At 40.6% G+C, this 23,362-nt stretch overlaps 1 pseudogene; it reads right to left on the minus strand.

Annotated features, from left to right (window-relative positions):
* The window catches only part of LOC130912281 (uncharacterized), a 30,832-nt pseudogene extending 22,864 nt beyond the window's left edge, over window positions 1–7,968 (minus strand).
* Window positions 7,969–23,362: the final 15,394 nt, after the last annotated feature.

Below are 23,362 nucleotides of genomic sequence, written 5' to 3' on the forward strand. Positions count from 1 at the left end.
CAAACTAGCGGTAGTTTAGTGTGAAGGGTTCAGCAGCAACTCATTTATTGTGTATGTGGGAGTGGACTTCTCAGCGAAAGTGGGCGGTGGACGGCCGTCTTGGGCGGAACGGCAAGTTTGAATGAATTTGCACTGAGAGGCAAGGCCCAAAGAGACTTGCTGTATTTTCAGAGCGCCGCAGTTTTTACGTTAACAACGCATCCGATAGCAGTGGGGCAGGCGTACTTATATCTGTGCTATCAGGCTGTTTCAGCAGAAGGATATACTTAAATCACGACTGACGAAACCTTGGTAAATTTGCTTTCTTAAAGTTTCACGAGCTCTGAGACACTCAAAAAAGGACTGTCATACCTCTCCTTGCATAGCAAAATGGTACCTTGATGTGCGTTTGTGTGGAAATGTAGTTCACGAACAACAAACTATTCACCTTCTCACAGAGAGTCTTTTACTTTTTTCATTGAAAAGCACAAATGGAAAAAACTGGCTATTTTTTTCTTTGCCTTTTCTATTTCGCTTGTCATTGTTTTTGCCTTTCTCTTTTGCAATGACCTTTTGCCTTTGCAAACGATCTGTCAATCAAATGGTGTTGAGAGGGGCATTCCAATAGTAGTCGATAGCTGATTACTTCTGGCTTACCTGAAGGAAAGTGACATCTCGAGCGACGGAGGGAAAAATCTGTATCACGCGCGACTTTTGATTCATCAATTTTTTTGGAGAGATACGGAAAAATCCTTTTCACAACCGCGTAGATAAGTAGCTGCCAGGCTGGATGTGTCGCCTCAGCCACCTACTACCCCATCACTAAGATAATCAAATTTAAAAGGCAGGCGAAGAGCTTTTCGGATTTTGGTGTAATTTTTGAATATAAACTTTGGACGAGTTCGTCGAAACAACCATGTCAATTTCTAATGTATAACTGCGAGTATAAGTTGCGTTTTTTAAAGTTTTTTAGCACTCCGTCAATACTGCATTCCCAAACTCTGACTTGTGATGTAAATTCTCAAACGCATCAGACTATCCACAGCGAGCATAGCAGCAGCAACAATATCAGTGATATTTCCACAGAAAGAAACCATTCAGGATTACTCATTTGTAATGCAAACGATGGCAAAGGCTCCCAGGAAAGATTATCTAAAATTAATCCCTACATGTTTGAACCTGAGGCATCAGATGACGACGAGTTACTCTGCACAGGAGATGTTGGTGATGATGCCGGTTGGCAGCTCGACACTTCACGAAAGGAAGAGCAGTAGGCCTCTGATTAGCATCGTGATTTCTCTCCGAACCTTTCTTTCCCCAGTCGTTCTGCGAGACAAATATCATTAATTGCAAAAACAGAAGAAACAGAAAGAAAAGAAAAAACAGAAGAGTAGCTATATAGATCTAGTAATAAACGTTTCTAATTGACATGAATAGACAACCTGTCAGCTGTCTTATGACAGGCAAGCAACAATACAACAGAAAACAGGTCGCACTTCAACGAACAGGCAGTTGGTTTTGCCATCCTATATCAAAAGAATTGCATCAAATTTTAGAATTACAAAAGCCAGTCAGGGTCTACTTATGTCTTTGAAAAACCAAGGTTGTATCCTTCTAGGCTTTCAAAGCTGTCGTCACTGAAATGTTGAAAACAGACACGGTTGAGGAGCCGGGGAGAAGTTCTTCCGCTTGATCTTCACAAAAGATGTCCAAATCATTACAGAAGAAGGTTTTTTGGGCCACTCATAAAGTCTCGAGTCTTCATATGAGCAATTCATCGCAATAGCATGATGAATCTCACAAGTAAAACCCAGAAAATGTTTGCAATACATGGCGAGGATAGCATGGTGCTATACTTTTGTTTTGGAGTGTTGGTGAGGTCTTCGGGAATTGATGTCATCAGGTAGCGGCCGGCAGCGAGGCGCGCCCCATTGCTAAGGTGTTGCTATGGCAGTAACTCAAAAATTACGCGGTCAATTCAAAACATTTTTTGGTAATGTGAGTTTTGAGACAGCATATGATGCATTTAATAAAATTTAACTGAGTAAAACACTTATGGAATTGAAGTCTTCACCTGCCCTTCAATACCATCAATAACTAACCCTTTTCTGTTTGACAAGCCCCTCCCAACGCAATTTGATTGAAAGATGGTAAATGGTGTTATACTTATATAGCACTTTTCCACCTTTCAAGGCGCTCAAAGCGCTTTACACTATCTCACCATCTACCTACTGGTGACGCAGCACCAGGAGCAAGGTGGGTTTCAGTATCTTGCTCAAGGACACTTAGGCAAGGTCATCAGGGTGGAGAATTGAACCCACAACCCCTGGGTTGGGGAATAACTACTCTACCACTGAGCCACGCCACCCGTGGTAGAACCGTTGAAGGACCATTCCTTTTGGTAAAAGTAAAGGAAATGGCGAAGAAAAAAAAACTGCCATTGTTTTTTCTGTTGCGTTTTTCAATGACAAAAAGGAAAAGTCAATGACAAAAATTGCCCGTTTTTTTGTTTTTGTTTTTTGATGACAAAAAGTGAAAGTCAATGAAAACACATACTTTCATATTTTCATTTATTCATTGAGTTCTTTTTAAATATATTTATTCATATATGGGTCATTATCAATATACGGTGCCTTTGAGAACTTCCAACTTGCCCAAAAAAAAGCTGAGATTTTCCATTCAACTTCACATTTATAGTATCAATTACCTGTTGTACTGTTAGGAATGCACGTCGGTCAAGCTCCCACACTTTTTTAATAATAACTACAAGCAGACAAAGTACACGTAAACAGCAAATTATGTCAACTCTGTCATGGACAAATTCAAAGCAGAATAAATATATTCTAATTGCATAGTGATTATAAAATGTATATTTTCAGGAAGGTTTTTTGTCCTTATCTACAGCCTACGTTTTGTTTAATTGGAAAAGTATTTGGATAATAATTAAATTAGGGGAAATTATTTGATTTTCCTGAAAATCAGCAACAATTCTACATTCTTTTCTTAATAAAATTTGTCAACAAAGATATGTGGTAAAATTTTCAGCTGATACTATAAGGCCCTTACTTGTTCATGCAGAAATCGCACAAAAAGTTTGCTAACTTGTGAAAAAAAATTCATTATTTTCCTAGAATATAAAAAATAACAGAGTGGACAGTAAACTGACAGGGTTGACCTAGCATGACAGAGTGGACAAATTGTGAAAGATCTTTGAATGAATCAAATAATTTAAATGTAAATATATATACCAGAGGTCCTATCCCCTTCAGATGGAACTACCAGAACCTACCAAAACACCAAAATGAGCCATAATTGTGGCATTCTACAACTTAACTCCATGGATGATTCTGCTGAATCAGCCAAACATTGAACTGTACAATGAGATGGTAAATTGCTGAATAATGATTGACCTGAAGAGAAACAAATGAACATAACTGAACACCAATGGGGCACATCTATAAACAAATTTTATTTCTGCAGAGGCATGGCTCAAGATGGTTCAATCTGTACAGAGCGCTTGTTCACACCCTGTGGTTCTGGTATTCGGCAAAGTACCTGCCAGTCATGGTACCAACAAATGTCATCCCAGGTACTTGGCCAATAGAACTTGTTTATGCCATGGCGGTGCATACACTGAACTTTCACACTGTGCCCTTAGACCTCTCTGATGACATCTGAATATGCTTCATTGTCATTATTAACGACACACCAGTTTCCAATGTGTTTTACCGCAATCATATTTGGTCTCCAAGTATTTTCTGATGTCTTTCCACATGATGGGGACTCGTTAGATGAATCAGCAGGAGTGACCTCTTAAATGCTTGGTGGATTCTCATGGTGTCCTTTATGGCAGCTATTGCAGGTACTTCACTTTTGGATACAATATCCTTTTCTGAGATGAAGAACAACTCGACAGATGTGTCAAGGCTTTTCAGCTTGTCATACTAGGTCTGAGCATCAGGGATATCTGTATCTGCTGAGGTCTTGAGGACCCCACCCACAGCATCTGGTGCCCCTTTGCCATGACTTGCCGCAAAGTAATTCGATGTCATTTCGTTGAATCCATACTAGTAGGGCTTTGCTGAGAGGGAAGATATATGTCCTTTGTCGATACCGCATAGCAGGCCCATAACTGATAAAATTATTGTGACGTGTAGGTGTCGTTCTCTCACTACCTTCAAAACTGGATCGAGGTGGGCCCAGACTGACAAGGGATCATGTCTTTCGGAGGGTCATTTGGAAGCCCTTTCTTTTTCCAGATATTCTCTTCTTCTTTCTGTGTCAGCACAACGACTTTCCTGATTATCTCCTTACTGTCTTAGCTCCTTTTGTTCTCGTACCTTGAAAATTTCAACACAAAAAGTGTAACTTAACCAATTTAATGGGGAGTAAATCTGCCTTGCCCAATCAAACTAGGCTTTCTGTAGTGCTGCTCTGATCCATTTTTACCATGTCTAGCATGACCCATTATAAAATGTATGTAATAACTCTTATCATATTAGCACGTTGACATTATCAGTATGTGGCTTAAACTTTTAAGAACCCTGTCCACCCTGTCATGGAAGCTTTGCTGACAGGGAGGACAATGACAGGGTGGAGATTTTTGTCTAATATTGGTATTTATTAACCACATGGTGGACCTTCAGTGCGCAAAATGGTTAAATTAGCAAGCAGACTGTGGACGTATTTACATACAGCTTTCAAATATATCAAATGTTTTTATAATAATTGATATTTTATAATGACAGAGTGGACAGGTTAAGCTTGACAACATCTGACTACACACCTAATATGACAAAAATTGCGAAACATAAGTGTAAATACATACTCAGCAACTAGCCTCTGTTTTAGTCACCGATAAAGGAAGACAAAATTGGTCTTGTGACATCACTGAAAAAATCAGCAGGTTTTCTAAAGAGGCAGTTTTCCCTAAATGACAGGGAGGACAATTTTTTCAGGGACATTGTATTTTTGGGGGAAAATGTTAAATATTTTCATGAAAGTAAGGATATGCATGGTCAAAATGACCAATTCTATCAAATAACTTGCTGTGGCAATAAGTTAATATGTAAAAATGTTTCATTTTTTATCATTTAACCATTTATTACACACACTGAAGTTAGCAGTGCAGTGTGTGGGACATGCCAAAATGGAGTACATCAAATGGAAAACGTACACATATAATAAAGGAAACAGATTTTAAGAGACATATTGTTGTCCAGATATGTGTGAAAATCTTTGTTCTCCCATAATAAGACATAAGATTTTAATTATTTGTATACATTTTCATGATAACTGGGTGTTTCTGATGAGGACACCAAAAGGCACTTTATATTGATAATGACCCATATATTTATTTATTCTTTTTTTTTTTTTTAATTTTGACACTCCTGTGATTCAACAAATAAATGCAAAGAGACATTTCTAGAAATTATATAAGGTTTAGATGACTATAGAGGCAAAGATTGAAAAGACAAAGCAGCTGTAATCATATTCATATAAACAGTATATACAGATAATATACATATCTGCTCACGATCTCAAACATAGAAGCACATCTGTTAAAGCAGGCAATGTTCTTGCTTGGGTGTGGAATGGGATCATTAATCTTCATTGATATTGTAACACTTGATGGCATTAGCAAAATGAAGTCTACAGACAGACATTGTGCTCAGATGGTGAACATGCTTGAAAAAATTTAATATACATCACTATGATGGGTTGCTACATGCAATTATGCGACTGATAGGCACCATATGTTCAGATAAGTACAAAGTAAGTAAATACAAAGAAGTAAAAATATTTGCTTAGTAAACTAAAGAATACAATAACTAAAAACAAACAAGGGTGAGAGTGGGTGTGCACATGCTAGTTTTTGTGTGAGCCTGTGTTGGTGTTGGAAGATGTTACTACTGCTCAGACTTAATTATGGAACTGTAGTGAGGAAATCAGCCCATACTGTTATTGCTCATACTTAACATATACTGTAATGTATATGTATTCTTTCTAATAATTTATCCCTCCCACCCCCCCACCCCCCAAAAAAAGGGAAAAAAAACCCGCAGTCCACACCATTTAAAATTTCTGCACAAAATAAAGTATCAAAACGTGATTAGGCCAGTTATCTTTTGTATTTTTCTAAGAATTCTGTTACCATGGCAACACATTTGCCCAAAAATGAACTCCTTTTGCAAATGAATGGAGTCCATGTCAAAACTGACGACACAAGTCTCTTTTTCCAAGCCCCACTGCTCCTGCGCACACATATGAATCCTGTGGAATAATAATAATAAAAAAAAGAAACCCAACATTTTATGGCTATAATTCAGGTATAAAAATATATTCCACCCAGACACTGTTCAGGAATATTTTTTTATTAAGAGCTCCAATAGGCCGGTGACCATTGCAATATAAAACAAATTTGACTTTTCCATTCCCTTCACAGCTTCATACCTGAGGAAAAAAAACAAAATGAAAACATAGTTCAATTCATTCTTTCACCTCAATTTTCAAAACTTTGAAAAAACACAAATTATCGTGTTTTTAATTGTTCCATTTTCCCATTTTTGACTTTGAATTCAAATCATTCCAAAGTTCATTATCATCTCCAAAATTGTGAACACTTTTAAAATCAAAGCCCAAATTTATGATTAAAAAAAAATTCTGCACTCGTTTCAAATCGTTTTGTAGAAGGACATTTTTCGTGAGGTCATTGTTAATATTTCTCGAGTTGCATCATGGTAGCATGTTGCAAGGACCACTGTATTTGACATGTAATTACATTGTTTTGTATGTAGGGAGGAGGATTTAGCATCACAGATATTAGCTGCTCCCCAATTTGCTGTGACAGCAACCCTCTTTATGCAGGGCAAACAAAAGGATGGAGGGCAGGAAAGCAACATAGAATACATTGACTACATGAGCTCAACTGTTCACCCTTTCCAGTTTGAGCCAATGTGAAACGAAAATAATGAGAACTAATAATAATAATAATAATAATAATAATAATCGAGAAAAAGCAGAGGGAAAAGGAGTGTTACAATTTATAATAATAATAATAATAATGCATTTTATTTATAACGCACTTTACATTTGAAAAACAAATCTCAAAGTGCACATTGGCAAAAAAGAAAATAATAAATAAAATTAAAAAGACTGAGAATAAAACAGTAAAAGCAAAACAGACACAAGCACAGATAAAATCAGATACCAATCAGATAAAAGTAAGACATTCAAATAAAATTAGCTAGAATAAGCTTTTTTAAAAAGGTGAGTTTTTAGTCCTTTTTTAAATGCATCCACCGTCTGCGGGGCTCTGAGATGGTCTGGGAGGTCGTTCCACAGACGGGGAGCAGCAGCTGTAAAGGCCCTGTCGCCCATAGTCTTGAGCCGAGTCCTGGGCGGGAGTAGACTGTGCTGTTGGCCTGACCGGGTTCTGTCTGAAGTATGTAATGTGAGGAGTTCGGTGAGGTAGGTGGGGGCTACACTGTGTAGACAGTGATGGGTGTGAAGGAGGATTTTGAATTCAATACGGAGGTGAACAGGGAGCCAGTGTAGGGTGCGGAGGATGGGGGTGAGGTGCTCATGTTTACGCACCCTCATCAGGACCCTGGCAGCGCTGTTTTGGACATACTGAAGCCTCTGTAGGCTCTTGCCAGGGATCCCGATGAGGAGTGCATTGCAATAGTCCAACCTGGAGGAGATAAAGGCATGTACGAGTCTCTCTGCAGCAGGACGGGAGAGAGATGGCCGGAGTTTGGCAATATTGCGGAGGTGAAAGAAGGAGGTTTTGCAAATGTAATTGATGTGATTGTTAAAGCTAAGATGGGGGTCAAACCTGACTCCCAAATTAGTCACAGAAGGGGAGAGGGAAGATTTGTGGCCGAAAAAGGAGACTGAGGAAATGGGGGCGGAACGGAGCTGGTGAGGGGTACCAATGTGAATGGCTTCTGTTTTGGAGCTGTTCAGCTGCAGGAAGTTTTCACTCATCCAAGCCTTTATCTCCTCCAGGCAGGAGTCAACTTAAGAAACAGAGGAGGAGGGGGTGGAGGACAGAGTGACCTTGAAATATAGTTGTGTGTCGTCAGTTTAATGGTAAAAATACACTTTTATGAGTTATTTAACAACACTGACAGTGTCAGATATTTAACACTATTAATGAGTTAAAATATAAACCCTTTCCGAAGTGTAACTTTCACTCAAAATCTGTGAGAATTAAATAAAGTCAGAAAAAGTGTAAATTTTAACTAATGATTTTGTTGTGTAATGTGACAATATAAATGTTCCATAAATCTGCATTTCAATACAAAAATATGTGGCGACCACACATCTTTCATCAAATGCATCAAAGTGTATACCACATGGGACATGTGTGCAACTAAATGCATAATTTTAAGTACAGTGCTGTGACATATTTATGTCACACTGCTGTTGCCATAGTGTGCACTTCCTGTGGGTGTGGTATTACAGTATAAAAAGGAATCTCTGTTATGTCTCTGTGACATATATGCTGAGAAGCACACTGAATAAAGAAGTGTTGTTCCATTCAAGTCTTGGCCTTACATGTACTTAGAGCAAGGAAGTACGATGCCCATAGTAAGTGGCCAGAGGTAGCTATCATGAAATCAACCACATCGGAAAAGGCAATTGAGAAGTTAGGGGAGATGTTTAGTCGTTTCGGAGCCCCTGCACAACTCGTCTCAGACAATGGACCCCAATTTGTATCAAAGGAAATGGTTGAATTCCTGCAAGCCAATGGGGTTCAACACATTAAGTCGGCTCCCTATCACCCGGCAACCAACGGACTGGCAGAGAGGTTTGTGCAAACCCTCAAACATGCTCTCAAAGCATCACAAGGGCAAAGTACACTCCATCAGAGACTACACGAATTTCTCCTCAAATACCGAACATCTGTGCATGCAGCTACCAAAGTATCGCCTGCGAGCCTCATGTTTTCTCGAGAGATACGAACTGGCATGGATCTTCTGAAACCACCAACCCTGAGCGAGATTGTTCAAATGGATCAACGGAAGCAAGTCAAGTACAGAGACCTGCATTCCAAGAACCGAGTTTTTGCACCTGGTGACTCTGTTCCGGCCCGGAGTTACCAGAGTAAGGAAAAGTGGGCCCCTGCCACCATCATTGCTCAAACTGGGCCTGTTTCCTACACCGTTCAGACAGCTGATGGTGTTTGGCGTGTCTAGCTTACCGGATGTGTTAAACCCAAACAATCCCGCTGTAATGGTGTCTAATTCAACCAATGCACAAACGGAACCTGAAACGGTATCGGAACCTGTTTCCACAAGTGGGAAATCGGAAGTGACTGTTGAACGTCGTTATCCTGGATTTATAAGTAATAAGTAATGAGGGGAAAACAGGAGGTATTTTTGTGTTTATTTCTGGGACATGTTATCTAAGGGGGGAGGAGATGTGACTTATTTATGTCACACTGCTGTTGCCATAGTGTGCACTTCCTGTGGGTGTGATATTACAGTATAAAAAGGAATCTCTGTTATGTCTCTGTGACATATATGCTGAGAAGCACACTGAATAAAGAAGTGTTGTTCCATTCAAGTCTCGGCCTTACATGTACTTAGAGCAAGGAAGTACATAACAAGTGCTATAAAGGGCTTTGAGCAACATTCAATTTATAGAATGTAAAGTAAAAGCACCATGCGGGTATGTTACTATGACATAGTATGCTAATCTGACGGAACACCGGATACTCCAAAGAATTTATGGATTCCAGCTGACTGGTTTTGTGTGGCTCATTTTGTCCATGGTAAAGTATTTTTTGTTATTTGTAGAGGGTTAAAAAAAAAAATCTTAATTTGCATAGTGTCCTGTCCACCTTCCAGCATGACCACAGCTTTGTGATTTGCAGAAAAAAATGTCCACTTTCCTTGAAACTAAATTTTCTGAAGACTTTGATCTACTTTGATTATTTCCCCTGCTCATACATATTTTAGGATCTTAACCTCCACCAGTGGGGGGGCGGGGGGGGCCATGCGCAGCCCATCCCTCCTCCCGCAGCCCAGCAAAGGAGCCATCGTCCCCCCCCCGGGACCCAGGGTGGCCCCCTGGGCCACCCGCGCACCCATCAACCGGCCTTCAGGGATGGCAGGAGGGGACGCATCACCAACCCCACGCCTACACCCACCCCCACCCGCCCACCCGGGCCACGAGCCGCAGCCCCCCAACCGGCACGACACGCCACGGGACCCCCAGCGGCCCACCAAGCCCCAGGCAAGGCAGGGTCCCCCGCCGGTGCAGGCGACACCCCGCCGATACACCGGCGCCCAGCCAGCGACCCGTGAAGGAGCGCAGGGCGGATGCCCAGCCAGAGAAGAGAGGGGAAGGCGGAGGCAGGAGAACGCCCAGGAACTGCCACGGGGCGATGCAAGATCGGAGACCTGACCCCCCAACCTACTCCTGCGGCCGGCAGCCAAGGCAGAGGGGAGGCCACACCCCAGGAGCCACGCCATATAGAAAAAGTGTGGGACCCACCTACCACCCTATTACTGTGGCTGCCAGGTTCCCGACTGGCAGCCATCACCCAGCACCGTGATGGGGGTGTGAGGGGAGGGTAGTGCAATGTATGCATTAAAATAGGAGAGCTTGGCTTGGGGCAGTGGGACCGCAGCATGGAGCTTCTGCCCTGCCGCCCGTCCCACCGCCCTTTGCCAGAGCCCTCCTGTGGAGTATGATGTGTGGTGCATTTAAAAAAGGTGCAGAGATGGCGGGGCCTGTGGTGAGGAGGCAGCCGTGAGGTGCCCCCACCCCCAACAGGTCCCAACCATCCCACAACCTTGGTGTGTGGTGCATTAAAAACAGGGGGGAGCCGGGCCGGGACTGTAAAGCCCCGTCCCAACTCTCCCCGGAGAAATGTATGAGCATGTAAGTGCCAGGGTGAAAAATATTTACAGTGCCGAAGTGAGAAGTGCGTGAGTTAAGAGGCAGGCTCCCGCGGGCGTGGCCCCGTCCACCAGAACCACCGGCCGCAGGGCGGAAGAGGCGTCAGGGCCCCGATCAATCTCCGCCCCAGACCACCCACGGCGCCTCCGCGACCGCCCACCCCCCTCCCACCCACCGAGCACCCACCCCGCACTCCGAGCAGGCGCCACACCAAGCGCCGGCGACCAGGGGAGGTCCACCCACCGGCAAGGGACAGCAAGCCTCACCCAAGGCCCCGCGGGCCCCAAGAGGCCCCGCCAACGACCCGGCCGGCCGGGGGCAGCAGCGGCCGCCGCGGCCCAGGGAGGCGGACAGGGCCGGAAGCAGACCAAGGGGACGGAAGCGCACCCCCCACAACCCACCCCCGGGCCATGAGGGGCGCGCGGCATGACATCAGAGGGCACCTCCCCGGCACCCGGTACAGGGAGACGCGGCTCCGGCCGGGCGGACCTGGGAGGGAACCATGGCTGCCACATGCACCCCCCGGCCCCCACCCCAACTCCACCCCACTTCGCCCCGGCCGGCCGGGGAAGGGCCGCGGCCCCGGACCGGCACCCGCGCGGCCCCCCCACCCGCCCACGACACCAGCGCGCGCCCGACGGGACCCCCGCACAGCCAGACGCAACCAGACAAGCCCCGGCCGAAAATCCCGGGGGCCAAGACCGGCGACGGGACGGCCCAGGGCAGGACGCCAACAAACTCCACCTGTAAAGCTGACAGAAGAAGAGGTTTATCAAACACCATTAGATGTATGCCAAGGACCGGTGAAGTGTATTATTTACGCATAGTTCCTTAATTGTTCCAAGTCTGATAATATATAGGGTGTTCCAAAAAAAAGTTGCATATGTTCCCCAGCAGCTGGAAACCAAATTGTCTATGAGTATCCTTGTAAAATAAGCCCATTGACCGGCTAAACTGTGAAGGAAGAAAATGTATTTATTACATGCTGTTGGGAGTGTATAAAACAGTTCGGATTTAAACATGTCCTGTTTCCAGCTGCAGAAGGATGCATACAACTTCCCTGGATACCCCGCATACATCAATTTATGTGTACATTTTTATTATTTTTGTGGCATTCCTTCGCAGGCGAGAGAGAATCCTTATTCTATGTTCATCATTCTTGCGACCGTTTCCCACTGTTGTTCGTATTTGTCCATTTTATTTGTCTGTTTGGCAGATATTTTCTGTAATGTTATATATTCAATGATTAGATTTAGCCATTGGTTAATGCTAACTTTTTGTTTGTTTTTCCAATTCAACAATATTGTTTTTTTGGCTATCGTTAGACTTGCTAGTAGTGGACGGGTTTGATGGATAGAGATATTCACTGTATTCAGATCGCCAAGCAGACAAAGAGTTGGAGACAATGGAATCCTGCAGTTCAATAGGAAAGAGAGTTTCTTCGTTACCTGTGCCCAGAAATCTTGTATTGGTTTACATTGCCAAAGAGCATGAAAGTATGTATCTGAAGTATCTTCGTTGCAGTCTGTACATTTATCGGATTGGGAGAACCCCATTTTGTGCATTTTAGATTGAGTAATATGCCATCTGTGCAGTATTTTGAACTGTATAAGCTGAAGGTTCTTATTCTTTGTCATTATAAATGTATTTTTACAGATGTTGGACCAATAGTTATTATCTAATGTTACCGAAAGTTCGTTATTCCATTTTTCGATTGGTAGGCAAGTAGAGTTGTTACATGAGAGGGCTTTATATACTTTTGAAAGTATTTTTTTTTGTTGAGGATGTATATTTATTATTTTATTTACGAAAGGTGGAGGGTCTAACGAACCCGTTAGTGATGGAAATTTGCTTCTGATGGCTGCCCTGATTTTATTGTATTGCAGGAAATTGACCCCTTTGATCTGGAAATCTTGCATTATTTTTTCATATGACATGAATGTATTATCTTTAAACAAATGCTGTAACTGGTTTATTCCCGTATCATCCCATGCGCTGAAATAAATAGGAATTTTATTAACTCCGAAGTCTGGGTTGTGCCAGATTGGTGAGAATTTACACGGGGCTTGTTGTGATTGCGTAATTTCCATACCTCTCCACCAGGCTTTCAAGGTACATGCTATCATTGGGTTTTTGAAGCAGCTATGGTGCTTAATACTAGAGCTAATAAAGGGGAGGTTTGCCAATTGTATTTGGTTGCAGTCTGTTTGCTCTAATTCTAGCCATGACTGTTGTTCAGTGTTAAGATATAACCACCTAATAAGATATTGTATTTGATTTGCTATATAATAGTGTTGGAAATTAGGGGCCTCTAGACCCCCCTCTGGTTTATTTCTTTGCAATTTGGCAAGGCTAATTCTGTTTTTCTTGTTTTTAAAGTAGAATTTTGTGACGGCTGAGTCTAGGTCTTGAAACCATTTTTGAGTGGGTTTAAAGGGGATCATTGAGAACAAATAGTTTATTTGTGGTAATACTTTCATTTTGACTGTTGCTATCCGGCCCAAAAGTGAGATGGGTAGATTATTCCAGTGTGTCAAATCTTCACATATTTTTGCTAAGAGGGGTGTATGGTTTAGTTTAGTTAATTCTGTAAGTTTTGGTGAAATGTTGATTCCAAGATACTTTATATTCCCTATTGGAATATTGTGATTTTGATTTGCAGGATTCCATGAGTTTGTTGATAAGGGCATTATAGTTGATTTTGACCAATTTATAGCATAATCTGATATTTGTGAAAATGTCTTTATTAGTTCAAAAGCCTCATGTAGGGAGGATTCTGGTTTTTCTAGATATAATAGTATATCGTCTGCGTATAAGTTAATTTTGTGTTCTGATGTGTGCGAGCAGATCCCTTTGATATTAGCGTTTTGTCTTATTGCAATTGCTAATGGTTCAATAAATAGAGCGAATAATAGGGGTGAGAGTGGACAGCCTTGTCGAGTTCCCCTTTGAAGACAGAAACTTTGTGAAATGACCCCGTTTGTGTTTACAGTGGCTTTTGGGGCGTTGTAGAATATTTTTATCCAGCGGATAAATGGCTCACCGAAGCCAAATTTTTCCAAAACTTTGAAGAGAAAAATCCAGTTGACTTTGTCAAATGCTTTTTCTGCGTCCAAAGAGAGGATAATTGCTTTCTGTTTATAATTCTGTGCAATATTAATAAGATTTAACAAGCGTCTTATATTGTTTGTAGAGTTACGTCCTTTAATAAAGCCGGTCTGGTTTTTATGAATTATAGTGGGAAGAGTTTGTTCTAATCTAGTAGCTAAAGCCTTTGCAATAATTTTAATATCTGTATTCATTAAGGATATTGGTCTATAGTTTGCTGGTTGGGTTAGGTCTTTCCCTTCTTTTGGCAGTAGTTTGATTACTGCAGTGTTCATATTGTCTCTAATTTGACCCTTGGCACTGATTTCTTGAACCATTCTATAGAAAAGTGGTGCCAGCATATTCCAAAAGTGTTTAAAATATGATGTCGAGAACCCGTCGGGCCCCGGTGCGCGACCTGTTGGCATGTCCTTTACGGCATTCCATAATTCAGCGAGGGTAAGTGGGGTATCTAGCAATTGTTGGCTTTCTAAAGTTATTTGGGGGATGTCAAGATTATTAATGAATAGGTCAATGTCTTCATTATGATCGTTTGTCACCGAGTATAAGTTTTTGTAGTAGCTGTAGAAAGTTTCGTTATTTTTTTCTGGTGATTGTGTTATTATGCCGGCTGAATCTTGTATTATTGTAATTAATGTTTTTTCTTTGTTACGTTCGAGTTGGTTTGCTAAATATTTCCCGGATTTGTTATTATGCTCAAAGTTGGTATATCGTAGTTGTTGTAACAGAAACTGAGTTTTTTTAGACAGAATACTATTGAGTTGTTCTTTGGCGCTGAAAAGTTCTTTTGTGGTATTGTCTGTGGGATTATTGGCGAATTCCTCCGTCAGTTGTTTGATTTTTATTTCTAACTCGTTTTCCAACTTCTGTTCTTGTTTTTTTTTATATGATGAATATGAGATAATCTTGCCTCGAATTACGCATTTTCCTGTTTCCCAAAGCAACGATGGTGAGATGTTTGGGGAATCGTTAAGTTCCATGAAGTCTTTCCATTCTTTCTTAACGAATGTATCAAATGCTGGGTCATCTAATAAGGAATCATTACAGCGCCAGGTTGCATGGGGTATCGTGCGGGAGTCAATTTTAAGGGCTAAAGAAATTGGTGCATGATCACTGATGATTATTGGATGTATTCTTGGCGAAATATTATTAATAGCGGAATTATTCGCTAGAAAAAAATCAATTCTTGAACACGAACCATGGGCTAGGGATTGAAAGGTATATTCCCTTTTTGTTAAATGTTTTGCTCTCCAGACGTCACTTAAGCCGAAATCGTCCATATATTTCCTAATGGTTCTTGCAGTTTGTGACTGTTTAGTGAGTTTAAAATTGGAGCTATCTATACTTGGATCAAGTGTTGTGTTAAAGTCCCCTCCTATAATAATTGTTGAGTTCACTGACATGTCACTCAGTTTACCAAATATATTGTGGAAGAACTGTGTGTCCTCGTTGTTTGGGGCATATATGTTCACTAATGTGAACAGTTTATTACTTATGGTGGCTTGTACTATTATGAATCTACCTTCCGGGTCTGCAATTGCACTATTTAATGTGAACGAGATTCTTTTATTTATTAATATTGATACTCCTCTTTGTCTGCTGTTATAGCTGGCTGAATACATCAAGTTAAAATTTGAGTGTTTAAAATATTTCTCTTCGGATTTGGCTAGATGTGACTCTTGCATAAAGAAGAGGTCTGCCTTTAATTTGGTGATGTATTCCATAATTTTAGTTCTCTTTGCCTGCGATCGGAAGCCATTCACATTAAATGAAACAAAATTTATATACGTCAGATGCGGATATTTATAAGTATCTTAAGGAAAGTAATGATCTCAGGATGTGAGTTATAATATTCGGTCCTGAATGTCAACAACCATTCACATTCATTAGAAGCCATACGAGTATGTAATAAATCAAATTGTAATAAAACTGAATGCAATTTTTTGTAAACCTCTTGGCATAATTCACACAACATTAAGACGTTGTTAGAAGGATTAAATACATGGGTAGCATCAACACAAAACATAACAATTTTAAAGCGTGTACTTAGTGTGTTTGAAAACAGCGGTGTGGAAAAGGTGAGACAAATAACCCAGAAAAAGAAGAAAAGATATGAGCGCCAGTATAGAAATGCGTAGTGTGAGACATGCGTGACTCTTCTAGACTAAGTGATTATCATGCAACCCTGATCTGTACTTGTGCATTGTTGAAATCAAATCTACTTAATACGGCATTGTGTACATATTGGAAGTGTTTAGGAAGTACAGACAAAGTGATTATCATGCAATCCTAATCTACACATGTGCCTTGCTCAAACAAAAAACAACTTAATTCAGCATTATATATGAACTGGAAGTGTTTCGAAGGTACAGACAAAATAGTTATCATGCAGCCCTAATCTACATATGTGCCTTACTCAAACCAAAACAATTTAATTCAGCATTATATGCATACTGGAAGTGTTTAGGAACCAACCCTTTTGGACAGAAGTATATTTCATACATTTTGCTCTCTGAAAAAAATACAGATTAAAATAAACAAATAAATAAAAAAACAACAAATTAAATATATCCCCGAAAGGAAAAGAAGTAGCTCATTTCACACTATCGAATCGTTTTTATTCTTGGATTGCAGGATGCGTTTCAGTTTTAGTTTCCCTTACATAGTGAAATAAGTTCTGAAGAATAACATCAATGATTTGTTAGTGTTATTGTTTTTTTTGTTTGTTTTTGATTTAATATATATAAATCAACTGGAATATAAAATCACAAAATTTGATATTGCAAATATTATCGTGTATCTTTGGTTGTTTTTTTCTTCTTTTAAATCAAATGATTTTATTTAACCTAAAGAAATCAAGGCAATTTTTAACATTTAAACCACAACCTTTAAATAGTAGTTTCTCTTCTTTTCACAGGGCTGTTACCGGCATCTTTTTGCTGACTGTCCGTAGAAATGTCAGCAGGTCGACAGTTGTTATCATCTGGGGCCTTATCTTTCACTTGCAGGTGCAAAAGCACTACAAAGAAGACCTGCATTCGATTTTATGGCCTACTAAAGCACCCTATACAGTAACTCTTATCAAGAAATCATTGTAAGACACGTGAAAGAGCAACATTCAGCATTCTAAAAAAAAAAAAAAAAAAAAAAACGTTTCTGCAAAAAACAGTTGAAAAGCAAACACACATTTAATTCATTTGGTCTACTGAGCTTTATACAAACATTCCGAGCTCTTTAAGCTTTTTATATCAGTACTGTGTATTTATGCATCTACAAATGTGTATTTTATTAATTAATGACATTCTCTACATTTGAAGATCTTGACGATCTTGAAGATCTTGTTGTCAACAAGTTTTCTGCACTATACTTCTGTTTACTAGTCTATTTGGATGTTTATGTTTATTTACGGATGGATGAGAACCTTAGAAGTTGCAATTAAACACATGAGATTAACTCTTTAGTTGTGTCCTAATCTAATTCAGGGTTTCCACACTGAGAGTAAGCATTTGAAAGCCAGTCTTTTCACATGACTGCACATAGGCCCGTCCCAAAACATTAAAACTTGGAGGATCCTCCTCTAACCTACTCAAACTGGGTCCTCCTCATTAGCTAATTTGAGATAACACTCTTCACACCCCACTGATAGATGTATCCCAGAATATTTTTGTGCTGCTTCCACGGAAAACCATCTTAAATGGCAGCATATACTGGTGACATAAATGAAAATATTCAATTTCCCAAAATTATTTACAGTAGAGATTTTACTTATTTGAACATGCAATTCCATATACTGAACCAAAATCTCGAATTCAGTTAAAATGTGACTGTTTAGGCTTGCTAATGATTATACACATAAGCAGTGTTGTTAATAACGGCGTTAGAATATAACGGTGTTACTAACAGTGTTATTTTCTTTAGTAGTGAGTAATCTAATTAATTACTTTTCTCATCTTGGCAACGCCGTTACCGCTACTGAGGCGGGAAAGGCGTGCGTTACTATTGTGGTTGAGTGACGCGAGAAAAGTCTGAGAAAGACAGACTCACGGAGACGAGAGAGCAGAGCAGGAGTGGGGAGGAGGCAAGGGAGGGTGACGCCGTTGCAAACGCAATGCTACTATGCTATGTGGCTCCAATAATACCTGACTGTAGCAGATCGCCTACAAACTACGCCCACATGATGCTTCAGTAGATATCACATATATACAGAACTACATGCAAATGACAGACACGGCTGCATTAGCAACATTAGCAACATGTATAATAAAGAACTAGATGTGTTAGTAAACAGCCGCCATCTTAAAGCAGTAGCCTTCTCAGGAAGGCTCTGTTGTAGAGAACCTTCGTAGCGAACCTAAGTAACTTTTTATCTAAAATGCTCCTAAATCTGCAAAATCTTCACTTAAATCTATCTTTAAATGATGAAATAGTTTTAAAACTTACACATGTCAAAAGTAGATAGAAGGGAACTAATTCAATAACGGGAGCCATTTTAACAACTTTAACGGTTGATTCACAACATTAAATGACTTCCACACATAGCAAAGGTTACTATTTAGTTATCGCAATATCCGCAATACCCCTGTGTCTAGTGAAGTTTAGGGTAAAGAATTGGGCTAGGGCCAGTTGTCCCAAAAAACCCTTTAAACTTCACATTGTGCGACTTTTTTTTTTTTTTTTTTTTTGAGGAAAAAAAAAAAAACATGAAAATTTTCAGCAGTTACTTTGCCAAGTAACTAATTACTCTTACATTCAGGTAACTGAGTTACTGACGCAATTATTTTTTGGGAGAAGTAATTTTTAAAAGTAAGATTAACAACACTACACATAAACACGTTATTGTTTAGGGGCTGCTTCATGAGTTTCTATTGTTTTATTACATTTTATTTGATAACTGCCAACAGAGGATGATGCAGTCGAAAAGGGTGCAGTCACAGCTTTCCAATGCCTACTTCTCTGCTCATACTTCTGTTTTCCGCGGACTTCCTGTGGCCACTTTGCAACATCCCTTCATGCTTGGCATTATTACACATCTTTAGTAGCTTTGAGCGAACACAAGATTCTTTGGAAGGATTGCTTTTCATGAGAAACATGTTATAAAAGAATATATAGTAAATTGAGCTTCAGTCTAAGCATGAAGTCTAACTTGACTTCAAGGGGAAAAAAATAATAAAACAAACAAAAGAACTGGGGGCATTAAATTCAAGACACTGACCAAGAATATAATATATGCCTTTGTCGCTTGTACTATCATTGGTTGACAACATGTTTAATTGTGATACAGTAAGCAAAATAAAACCACAGCACAAAATGGAAACATGAACAGGACAATCTCCTCTAGGGAAAACCGTGCATTTAAGGCTGAAGGTTAAACGTTGCACAGTACATTGCAGTCTTCCTGACACTTTAGCCCATAATTCATGATTGAGAATATGGCTCACATGTGTGGCTTTCTTCTGCCTCATGTGCTTCATCATTTGTTTTTATCCCCTCCCATTTACTTTACCACATCGTCTTACTTCTCGTCCTCTTCATGACTTTTGATCCTGTCCAATACCTAGTTCTTCAATTGCCAGACATTCTAACATTGGATATACGATTCAAACCTACAGTACTTGCCAGTTGATGGTTCATTATCATCAGAGGGTCAGCCAAGGTTTGATGTTTCTGAGACAATGTTTGAGTGAGCAGACTTTGATGGTTTGGGCTCGTCCGGAGGAGAGATAGTAAATATTAATGGTAGACGGATCATGAAGACGGGGCGGCCAGGCAGGAGAGCGAGAGGAAGACCTAAAAGAAGGTTGATGTAATGAGAGAAAACACGAGGGCAGTCTGTGTTAGAGGAGAGGACACAGAAGAAAGGCATACTGTAGCTGGAAAAGGATAGCCTGCTGTAGCAACAGCTAATGAGGCTTTCCATAAGGAAAAGCTGGGTGATGGTTCATAAGATTCAAATTTAAGTCAATTTAGAAAACTAATATCATTTGTTGATCTAATTCTTTACAAATCTCCTTTTGTTAGAAAAATTCAAGATTCATTTGCTGAAAAAATGGATGTAAAGGCTGAAGGTAATATAAAATAATTATCCTTGACATACTGTAAGTCTTCAATAGAAGTAGATAGTAGATTTATATAATGACCTAATATATGACAATATGCGTCCCCGTATGAGCCGGTTGACTCAATAGTGGGAAAGCTGAAATATATGTATCAAAAGTGAAAAAGCAAACTACAAAGTATCAAAGCAAAAACTACTGAGGATAAATTTACTTTAAATGGATCATGAAAGGACGTAACAATGACTGACAGGAGCACTTGACAGTGGCTACATTTACATGCACACTTAATCTGATCAGTTTTCTGATTAAAATTATGATCAGATACACTGTTTTAATTGAAACTAAAAATATTGATCAGATTAGGACTTGCGTGTTCATGCTTCAGACCTTCGGTCGGAACAAATTATTTTTGACATGCGCAGATTGATGCTGCCTTCATATGGCGTCGTGAATATGGTAAGAAGCTAATTTTCAAAAGAAGATTTATTGTCGATTTGCATCTTTTTTGACACAGCTGAAAATGTTAACAAATTTAACAACAACAAAATCACACATTTATGAATTTCGTGAAAAGGTTAATTTTTCCCAGAACATTTAAAGGCAGCATGACCAAATATACCAGAAATAGTTGAAGAACAAGCTGTACTGACTTCTGTGTCAGCAAATTTATCCATTTTGACATTAATTATTTGCGATATTTCGTTTTTTTTTCTCCATTTTTCCACCATCAAGTCTATCAAAAATTTTAAGATCTTTTAATATTCCCAGCAACATGTTGCTCTCGGATACGGCCCAGTTTAGTCTTGCACCTACCCCGACTTCCGCTCATCTACTAGATTCTGGGTTTTACATACACGCCGATCAGAATATCAATTGACATAAACCATCCGTCTCGTTCGGAATAGGATCTTGATCGGAATGGTCTGCATTGGGTTAGAATATGTATATATATATGTATATATATATTTTTTAAATTGTTGTCTTGCCCACCCGGGCGCTATGGTCTCTCCTCTCAAGGCTGGGTCTTCTGCCAGAGGCCTGGGAGCTTGAGGGTTCTGCGCAGGATCTTAGCTGTCCCTAGGATTGCGCTCCTCGGAGATGTCGTCGTTGTACCTGGTATCTGTTGGGGCCATGCACCCAGCTTGGGGGTTACTGCCCCTAGTGTTCTGATCACTACTGGCACCACTGTTGCCTTCACTCCCCACATTTTCTCTAACTCTTTCTTCAACCCTTGATATTTCTTCAGCTTTTCGTGTTCTTTTTTCCTGATGTTGCTATAGCTCGGGAATGCTTCATCTATCACTACTGCTGTCCTGTGATGTATATCCACCACAACTATGTCAGGCTGGTTGGCCATCACCAGTTTGTCTGTCTGGATCTGGAAGTCCCACAGGATCTTGGCTCGGTTGTTCTCGACCACCTTTGGAGGTGTCACCCAACTTGACTCCGGGGTCTCCAGTCCGTACTCGGCACAGATGTTCCTGTACACTATGCCTGCTACCTGGTTATGTCGTTCCATGTATGCCATGCCTGCCAGAATCTTACACCCTGCTGTGATGTGCTGGACTGTCTCAGGAGCCTCTTTGCATAGCCTGCACCTGGGGTACTGTCTGGTATGATAGACCCCGGCCTCTATTGATCTTGTGTTTAAGGCCTGCTGCCATGATCAGTGCCTCCGTGCTGTCCTTCAGTCCAGCCTTTTCCATTCACTTGTATGTTTTCCCCATGTCAGCTACCCCCTCAATTTGTCGGTGGTACATACCATGCAGGGGCTTGTCCTTCCATGATATCATGATACTGAGCAGGTCATCATATACATTATATATATATATGACAGAAGATGGGACAGGACTGTCAGCCCTAGGTCTATGTTTGACCCTTCAGAGACAATAATTAAAAAAAAAAAAAAATCAATGACTAAAGACCTGTTTGTAAAACTTTTACTAATAATAATATAAATAATACATCAAACTTGTATAGCACTTTTTTGGACACTCAAAGACGTTTTACATAACATAACACATAGACAGAATTAAGAGGTGGGAAAAGCTAGTTTGAACAGGTGGGTTTTTAGGAGTGATTTTAAGTTTTGTAATGAGTCCGAGTTCCTGATGGGTTTTGGGAGTGAGTTCCAGAGTGAGGGAGCAGCAGCGGCGAAGGCTCGGCCCCCTCAAGGTTCGGAGCTTAGTGCGAGTGATGGGTGTGAGGAGATTGGAGTCGGCAGAACGTAGGCGGCGGGAGGGACAGTGCTGTTGTAGAAGATCAGTGAGGTAGGAAGGGGCCAGGTTATGGAGGGACTTGTAGGTGAGGAGGAGGTATGAATCGGTATGAGATTGGAAGCCAGTGAAGTTGTTGGAGGATGGGGGTGATGTGCTCTCTGGAGTGGGTGTGGGTGAGGAGGCGGGCGGCAGAATTCTGGACGTATTGCAGCTTTTGGAGATGAGAAGATGGAAGACCATAGAGGAGGCTATAGACCCTACTCACGTGACGTCACAGCCACGCCCCCGCGCCATGATGTCCGGATACTAGTCATGTTAATGCATTAGCGCTTCGTAAATTCCTCCTATTATGGCGTGTTTTTCTGCTCGTTAACATTAATAATCAAAACGGTGAAGTCGTGTGTGGCGGTCAGTTGCAAAAACAGAGAAGATAGACGGAGAGACTTGAATTTTTACCGTATTCCGAGAGACCCGAAGAGGAGACCGACATTGACTGCTGCAATTCGACGAGAAAACTGGGCTCCAAACGACTACCGCAGATTATGTAGTAGTCATTTTATATCTGGTAAGATGCATTTAATATATATTTAGAGGGTTTTGGGCTGACAACCACAATTAAGATCATTGCTAGGCTAATCGCCGACAACATACACGTATGTATCTAGTCAGAGTGCTATCGCTAAACCATATAAACATTAAAAGCCCTAGCTCCATTGACAAATGACATGAAATACATTAGACTTGACAGTGGATGTTAGCAAGAACAAAAGATTTTGAATTGAAAATTTCGTAACTCACCTTCCGAGCACAAGATTCCTGCCGAATTTTCGTGTACGAGGACCTGTTTCACCCAACCAGCAACGTAGCATTTATAAGCCTCCAAGCTCTTAAAGTTTTTCAAACTTTTGTGAGAATAGGCTGATTTTGTGTGGACAAGATAGTTGTAAATATCAGGATATCAGATGTCAGGCGAAGCCAGCGGGTCGAAAAACATCGATTTAGGCATCAAATACGGATCTGGCGAATGGATAAACTGAAGCTTTTCCATGTAACGCCTTTTATGCAACGGATCCAATGAGTTTACAG

Source organism: Corythoichthys intestinalis, chromosome 1 (assembly GCF_030265065.1).
Source record: "Corythoichthys intestinalis isolate RoL2023-P3 chromosome 1, ASM3026506v1, whole genome shotgun sequence".
Classification (NCBI taxonomy): domain Eukaryota; kingdom Metazoa; phylum Chordata; class Actinopteri; order Syngnathiformes; family Syngnathidae; genus Corythoichthys; species Corythoichthys intestinalis.